The sequence below is a fragment of the Pteropus vampyrus genome, unplaced genomic scaffold (genome assembly GCF_000151845.1).
Source record: "Pteropus vampyrus isolate Shadow unplaced genomic scaffold, Pvam_2.0 Scaffold394, whole genome shotgun sequence".
Taxonomy (NCBI): domain Eukaryota; kingdom Metazoa; phylum Chordata; class Mammalia; order Chiroptera; family Pteropodidae; genus Pteropus; species Pteropus vampyrus.
In genome coordinates, this window is record NW_011889175.1 from 1,208,558 (window position 1) to 1,217,141 (window position 8,584).

The following is an 8,584-nucleotide window of genomic DNA, read 5'->3' on the forward strand; positions in this document are numbered from 1 at the left end:
TGGGGACCTTGGAATCTCTGTAAATGCTGTGGGGTAAGCCCCTGGGGGTTCAAGGGCCCTGGTTTAATGAGGGCTGCCTAAGTCAAGGGGAAAATCAGCAATGCCACAGCCTGTCATGATACAACAAATCCTGGGTTTTAGATAAGAAAAGCTGGGACGGAGAGGGGGTAGAGTGAAAAATGATGTCATCTGCTCCTCTCACATTTCCTGCAAGCAATCACTGCAGAAAAGAGACTCCTGGCTCAATAAATGAGTCACTGGCTTTCTAAGCCTGGAGAGATGGAAAGCAGATTCCAGGAAATAAGCAAGAAGGAATCTTGGGGAAAGTTCTCAGCTTTAGTGTGAAACTGTCAGGCCTCTGTGCTCTTGGGGGAACTTGAGGAGAAAAACAACAGTGAGAAAGACTAGAGAAATAGCAAGGAACCAGATGGAGCTCAAGTGAGGACCTGTGCCTTTGGGCAATGTGGAATAACTGACTAAGATGGCACCAACTCAGAAAATTATCCAGGCTGCTTCAGAAAGGCAGAAGATACCCCAGTGTTCTAAGTGATGCAGCACAGGGCAAATTCCCCCAAGTACGGGAAGACCAAGCCCTGCACTGAGACAGAAGAAGGTTCTTGGCAGAGAGTGTAAGAAAGAATTCAAACACACGCCAAAGTCAGAGTTAAAAGGAAAGTTTATTAAAGAAAAGGAAAAGCAAAGACTAGAGAAAGCAAAGACAAGAAGCCAAGATGAGAAAAAAGCCCCTTTATATACCATTCTTTAATTCCTGTGAGTTACAGTTTAAAGACTTTGTTTACCCATTTTCCTTTGATATGGACATACAGTGAAGAAGGATAAGCGTACATAATGTAAAAAGGTAGGAATATGTAGCATAAGCAGCCTGCTGGCAGTTCCCAGCTTTTAATCCATAGGTTCCCTATGGTTTTAGCCATAGGGAATGAATGATTTTATTTTGTGTAGGGTGCCACTTAAAGACTCTTTTTCCTGTTTTCTCTTCAGGGTGTGGAGAAATGGGTTGTTAACAATCCTAGCAGAAATCTTCCTTTGTTCTGCAGGTTTCCTTATGGTCTGGTTGCAGGGCTGATCAGCATATTGCAGTCTCTGAATATAGCTTGATTTATTTTTTATTTTATTTTACTTAATTTTTTTATTTCTTAGGCAAGGCAACTCTTGGTTGACCTCACAGATTGCAAAGACCTTGTCAGCTTACAATCCCTTATTTTTTAATTTTTTTATACCTACAGCACCTGGTCTTCCTAGGTGGTCTCCCTCCAAGCACTAACCAGGCCCGACCCTACTTAGCTTCCGGGATCAGATGGGATTGGGCTTGTTCAGGGTAGCATGGCCGTAGACTGAATATTGCTCGATTTAACATCTTAGTTCTCTTGTCTCCTCCCTACATTACAAGGTCTGCCCTCATGCATAACCCAGTAGCTATCTGGATATTTATTTAGCTTCCATTGAGTTCCTGTGGTGGGCTCTGACCATGCAATAGTGAATGAGGCACCATGGTCCCTGGACCTACAGAGCTCACAGCCATTGAGCAAGTTGCCCCACTTTGCTAAGTGAAAAGAAGTTGCGGGGTAGAAGGTGAGGCCACTGTGGAGATCCTAGAGGGCTTCTTGACACCTAGGGTGGGATTATCCAGACACAAAGAAGGACGGGCCAAATTTCAGGCACGGAGAGAGCAAGGTTGTTTAGAAGACGTGAAAGGAGAGTTTAGGGAACAGAAGCACAAGAAAAACTTGATGGGTCCTTTCTTTTCTCCCATTTTGGGTTATTTGTTTGCTTAGCAAATTTGGAGTGCCGCATCTCCTCAGCTCAGTCCTGGTCTATTCTGTTCCGCACTTTCTGTTTATTTACAGAGCAATACAATTCACCAGTGTTTACTGAGCTCCCTGAGCAAATGAGGTGGGCCCAGCCATGGAGCAGGCAAAGGGCACAACAAGAGCAAAGGCCCAGAGGTGGGACCCCGCAAATCAGTCTCAGGGAAGAGCCAGAGGTCCCTTGGGGCTGGTGCAGGATGAGGGAGTGGAGGCCTGAGGGAATGCCGAGCCGATCTTTAGACTTCAGTCTGGTGGGGAGCAGAATGAGTCCTGGCAAGACCCGGGCCCTGGGAAGCCAAGCCCAGGTGGGGGAGGTCCCATCTCAGCACATTCTCTTCTGTGTGACTTTGGAAATAATTAACCCGGGGACCCTAACAGCTGCCACCATTACCCTTCAGGAATTCGGGCCCTCCCTGTATGACATCTAGGTCACACTCCCACTGCACAACCCTGTGGGAGAAGGGAATCTCATTAAATCTTTTCATCAGATGTGCTGGCCTGGGTCACCTGCACACCAGCCCCCTTCCTGAGACAGCCTCTACCAGCACCCTGGGCTCTCAAGAGCCTGGGCTAATGGCTGCTTTCCCCCTGGGCCGAGAGCCTGTCAACGCTCTGTCAGTCAAGGTCCTTTGGGCTGTCCAGGATCCTGACTCAGCTTACAATGGCATCTAGGGGAGCAGATGAATCCTGGAGGGGAAGGTAAGAATCCTGGGTCGTATCCCAGCTGGGCCACTGGTTCATTGTGGTGACCCGCAGGCATGGCTTTGCTCTCTCTACACTCAATAACTTTTGAGATCCAAGACCTCTGAGGCTGGGAATCAGGCACAGAGTGACTCAACCTGGATCTGGCTTTGGCGTGTGGAGCCCTGGACAGGAGCAGGTGGCCCTTTCAGAAAGGGATGCAAACAAGGACTGTGATGGGAGAAGCATAGGGCATCGTGAGTGAGGAAGAGGTTCCTGACTTAGCCTCGGATCCAGGGAAGGTACCTCAGAGGAAGTGGTGCCTGAGCTGAGACCTAGAGGGTGGGCAGGAGTTAGCCAGGTGAAGGAAAGAGGAAAAAGATACACAGAACAGCCTGTGCAAAAATGCAGAGGCTTGGGAAAGCAAGCTGTAGTCAGGGAACAAAGAAGTTAAGTCTGGCTGGAGCTAAGATTTAACTTTCTCCTGGGGAGAAATTTGCCAGAGATAAGGGCCAGGAGGACCTGAGAAGGGACAGGATCTGATATGCAGGGGCCATCTCGCTGCCTGTGGAGAATGGACCAGGCTGTGTGAGACCAAGGACAGACACTAAGAGGCCAGACAGAAGGTGCAGGTGGTACCCTGGCCAAGGGTGGGGTGGTGGGGCTGGGGAGGACGGGGTAGATCTGGTGGCTGATGGGGTTTCAGGGGAAAGGCCACTCAGACTAACATGAGGACCTGGGAGGGGGAACAGTTCTTAGAAGAGATAGGGCCAATTTTACACAATGAGTTTGGGGTGCTCAAGGGTCATCTTAAGGCGGGGTGGAGTGAGAGATAGGGGGCTGAGACTCAGTCATCACTGTGAGGATGGAAACAAGGCTCTGGAAGTTGTCAGGATGGACTGGACAAAAGTATCAAGGATGAGGGAAGGGGGCCCAGCACCCCGAGGAGCCCATCGAGAGGCATGAAGAGAGAGAGCCAGCTAGAAATTCAAGAGGAGTGGTCGGAGAAGCAAGAGGGAGCTTCAGAAGTGGGTATTATCTGTGTCCAACACTCCCAGACAGGTTAAAGGAGGGTAGGACTGAGAAGTGGAGGGTCAGGGAGCATTTATGAAGAGGCTTCAGAATGTGGAGGAGGTTTTAATGGTGGTGGGATTCCCAGGGACCATGAACTGCAACAAGGTCTGAGTGTGAGCGGGGCCACCACACAGGGCTGAACAAGTTGTGCACTGCACATTTCAGTGACCATCCATTAACCGAAACTCGACTTGGGTCCAGAGGTCATCCCCTGGAGTTGGGGGTATTTTGTGAAACCTGCAACCGTAGTGTGAACATTTTCCACACGGTGGCGCCAAAGACCAATGCTATACTTCTTGGGCTTGGCTAGGACAGCGCTGGGGTCAGTTTGGGGATCCTCTGCCCCAGGGTCATAGTCGGATGGGTGAAGGGTATTGCCAGATGCCCGTGGCTAGGACCCTCCCCACCACGACGCTCTCCAAATCTCTTTCAGAACAGTTTTTCTAGCAATAGGAACTCAGAAATAAACGTCACAGTGCACACTGCAACTTTGGTCAGGCGCTGCAAAGGGTCCCAGGGGAGCAGCTAATCCCATGATCTGGGAGAGGCACGGACGTCCCTCCCACTTATCCCATAGGAGAAGGGAGACAGGAAGGAAGGAAGGACGCCTGGCCCTGCCCAGCCCTCAGCCCTCGGGACACAATCATCCTACCCCAGCACCGCCCTGCTCGCAAGTCCTCCAGGAGGCCAGAGCTGGATCAGTGGGGCCAATGACAGACACAACCCTGCCTGTAGCAGAGTCCCCAGGGAAGTCACCTGTGGACCCTGGACTACAAACTTACACCTACCGGGTATAGGAGCTTGCCTGGAAATGCCTGAATAAGTAATGGCCATGCTGTCTTTGAAAACAATGACATGTTCATTGCAAACTATTATTTGTGTAAGTAAATACAAAGAAAATAAAACCAGGTCAAATTACAATACCCAGAGATGGTAGCAACTTCTGGCACAGGGATGTCTCCTGACAGCTGTCAAGGCCAATGGATACAGATGTGACCTAAGGAGACTCCTGCTACAGAACAGGCGACTGTTCTGGTGCTTTCTCCTCCATGTCTACTGTGATGAGCACCTTTTCCTACTCAGAGATCTAAAACCCTCACTCCCTACCTTACCTGAGCTGACTGCTGCCTCTCAGACCGCCTTTCTCTCTGCTCCAGCCTGCATGACTCAGATACAGCAAGCTCACCTCCGAGCTGTTGCCCCTGCTCTTCCCTCTTTCTGCAAATCATTAAATGTCTGTTTCCTTCTTGTCATTCAGGTCTTGGCTCCAATGTCACTGTCTCAAAGAGGCCTTCCCTGACCACACTGAATTAAGTAGCCCTTCAGCTCCATGACTTTACATCACATCACCCTGTTTGGTCTCTCCATAGCTCTTCCTCTCTCTGAAGTCATCTTACTAACATGTTAAATTTATTATTATCTGTCTCCTTTGACTGGAGTGTAAACTCCTGAAGAACAGAGATATTGCCCATCTGATCTGCTTCTGTGTCCCTAGCATGCAGAATTATGCCAGAGCATGATAGGTGCTCAGCCCATGCCTGACATCCATTTTCAGTGGCCACAGAGCATCTTGGGGCACAAACCTCCTTCGGCCCTCGCCGTCCCACTGATTGTCACAAGGACTGTGTCATCCCTTTATCCCTGACTAAACAAGCCAGTAATCAACATCCTCAGGCACAGATCTTTTCTTGTCTGTACAACTGTTTCTTCAGGAAAAATTTCTTAAAGTGGAACTGCAGAGTGAAAGGGAAGTTTGTGCTTGACATCCTGAAAAAACTACTCTCAAATGCTCAACTCAACTCTCACTCTCATCAGAGTGTCCACTCACACATCATGTCTATCACTGCCAATCTCAGGGGCAAAAAAAAGTGTGTCTCCCGTTGTTGTTTACATTTGCATCGTGTTGATTATTAATGGGACAGAGTGCCTCTTAAAATTGCAATTTCAAAGAGTGAGCGGATGGGTGCACTTAAAACATCAGAAAAGAGAAGTGGCTCCAGGAACCACAGGTGAGAGTGATAAAGCCAAGACTTGAACGTGGGGCAGCAACCCTGGACTTTGCCCTTTGACACACACAATGGGGAGCAGGGTCCAGGCTGGGGTGGTAGAGGTTGGTGACAGGTACAGACATATCCACAAATCCTATACTTACCACCTCTCAAGCCTGCATCTGCCCCCACCGCTCACTAAAGTGCTCTAGCAGGGCATGGCACCTTTAGCCCTCTTTCAGTTGACCTGTTGGTAAGCCTGTTGACCATTGTCTCTTCCAAAAGCTGTCTACAGCATCTTTCCTCTACTCACACGTCCAGCTGCCTTCTGAACACCTCCTCCTGGATAGATGGCCCCCAGACCTCTCAGATACCACCTGCCAAACTGACCACATCATCTCGCCCTTAGCTGATCCTCCAGGCCTCTCCACGTCATTGAAAAACACCCGTATCCACCCATTACTCAGGCCCTAAACCCTGGCATCATCTGGGCTGCTTCTCTCTCCAGACTCCACATCCCATCAGTCACCCAGCCCTCTAGTCTGCCTCCTGAACACCTCTTGAATGTCTCCTTCTCTCTATCCCCACTGCCTCAACCTTGGCCCAGTCCACCATGACCTTGGCTGGAAACTGATAGCAGCCTCCTTGCTGCCTCTACCTGTTCCCTTTGTGCATTGCCTGAGTGACCTTTGCAAAACACAGATGTGACCACAAACTTCCCCCACTTAAAGCCCAGGCTCCCCATCACCAAGGGTAAAATCTATGCTCCTCAGCCAGTTACCAAAGTCCCTCGTGACTGACCCCCATCCCCAATACATAACTCACACAATTCTCTGGCCACATTAGGCTTGCTCCCCGCCAGCAAAGGAAGCTGCTCCTCCCTCCCATGCCTTGAACTTTGCTGTGCTCTCTGCCTCGGACACTCTCTAAGAACCTACCCTCTGCCCAACAATTGCCATGCTAAGGCCCACTTGCCTGCAAAGCCCTTCCTAACCAGCACACACTCACACTCTCACACACACATAAGTGTGCACACAGACACTTTCACAATCACACACTCGCCTTAGTGACACAGGAGGTGGAAAGACTCAGAGATATACCTGCCCTAATTGGCAGTGAGCCCCCATGGGTAGGGATTAGGCAGCCTCGCACTTCCGGTGCCCCCAGCCAAGTACACAGCAGGTTCCACAAACGCTTGCTAAATATCTGGTGAATGAATGCTGCACAATCTGTCTGAGGTATGTGGCCACAGGCACAGTAAGGAGCAGGCTTTATTCTGTCCCTTCACAGAAAGCTGGGCGGGGGAGGGAGGGTGGGGGTGGGGATGGGGGGGGGGTGTTGTATATCAGAGAGTTATAGCTACAGGGCCTGTGAAGTGGGGTGAGGGAAGCCCCCATTTTTCTGGGGTTTTGGACTTGAACTGCATTACTTCCCAAAATAGAACTAGCTGTGCCATATGCCAGGGTTCACTATGGTTCTCACCACCCTCTGTTATCTAATAGAGGAAATTTTCTCAGGCCAGAGCCCATCCCATCAGGAACATGAAGTGCTCAGGGTTAGAAATAGCGATGATTGGAACTCTGCCCCAGCTGCCAGTCCAGCGCCAGGCAGAGCATGTGCTCGCAGAATGATGCCTAATTCAGACAAAGCCCAGCTGACCAGGGCTCAGTGAGCTGAGTTGAAGTTCAGACTCCATCCTTTCCTACGACAAGACCATGGAAAGGCCCTGCCTTTCTTGAACCTCAGGTGGCTCTTCTGTGAAATGGGTTTCAGCTGTGTCCTTCCTCTCCTGGCTCACTGGTTGTTGGGGAGAGGCCTGGAAGGCCTCCAGCACTCTGCAGCCCTTGGATGCTGTCCTTCCCTCAAGGCTCCTGGGCAATAGGAGAGGGCCAGGGGAAGCCTCAGGTGTCCCATCTACTCACTGAAGCCCCCTCTATGCCTGGCCCTGGTGGTCATAGGATGGGGGGGGCAGTCCTGGTCACAGACAGGGATTCCGATAGGCATCATGGATGCTCAGAAGGGGTGAATGGGAAGCCAGAGGACACAGGTTTCTTGGAGAGGGTGAGGTTTGAGCTGTCTTCCAAGTGGATAAGGGGGAGGATTCCTGATCCCAGGCAAAAGGGAGGCTGGGAGAAGAGGCAGAGGCCAGAGAGTAGGGACCATGTCCAGGGAGCCACAGGTAGGTTGGTGTAGTGGAACCAGAGCAGCAAAGGCTGGCAGTATGGGTGGGAAGTGAGGAGCAGAGGTCATAAGCCACATCTCCTGGGTCTTGCAGGCCCCACTCCAGAGTCTGGACTTATCCTGAGGACATTAGGGAGTCAATATGAACTGATTTATGATTTAAAAGCTCGCTTCAACTGTCAGGTGGAGAACAACTGTAGGGGACAAAGGAGGAGGCAGAGAGGCCAGAAAAGATGGTGGCCTAGGCCCGGTACCAGATGTGATAATGCAGATGCATGGCCAGACACAGGGCAGAGTGACTAATTGACTATGACGGGCAAGGAAATCATCCATTAAAAATGGGAATTTTCTGGAAGTGGAATTCCAGAATCCCAGACTGAGAAATAATTCCTCGGACAGTGCCTTGGTACACCACCACAATCAGCCTGCCTCATCAGAGCCCTGAGCAATGGCACAGGGACAGCTCTATGCTACTGCCAGCCCAAGGACCAGCCTCGAGTGCTCGGTGGGCGTTTGGCAAATGAATTAATAAACAACAGAGTACTAGTAGTGGGAGGTGAGGGGTGGGGAGGGAATGAATTTGAAACATATTAAGGAGGTAGAATCAACAGGACTAGGAGGCTGAAGGAAGGTGGGGGTGAAGAGGGGATGTCAAGAGTTCATGTATTTGCTCATTCAAACTCACTCATTCAACAAATATTTCATGAACTCCCACTATGAGCCAGGGACAGTGATGACAAGGACTTCCATGGCCCTTGCCCCCACAGAGCTTAGAGACTCACAGTGTGGTAGGTTTAGACACATGAGCATACACGGGCATACATGCTGCCT

At 50.3% G+C, this 8,584-nt stretch overlaps 1 pseudogene; it reads right to left on the reverse strand.

Annotated features, from left to right (window-relative positions):
• Nucleotides 1–1,238: 1,238 nt before the first annotated feature.
• On the reverse strand, nucleotides 1,239–1,356 carry LOC111731751 (annotated as a pseudogene).
• Nucleotides 1,357–8,584: the final 7,228 nt, after the last annotated feature.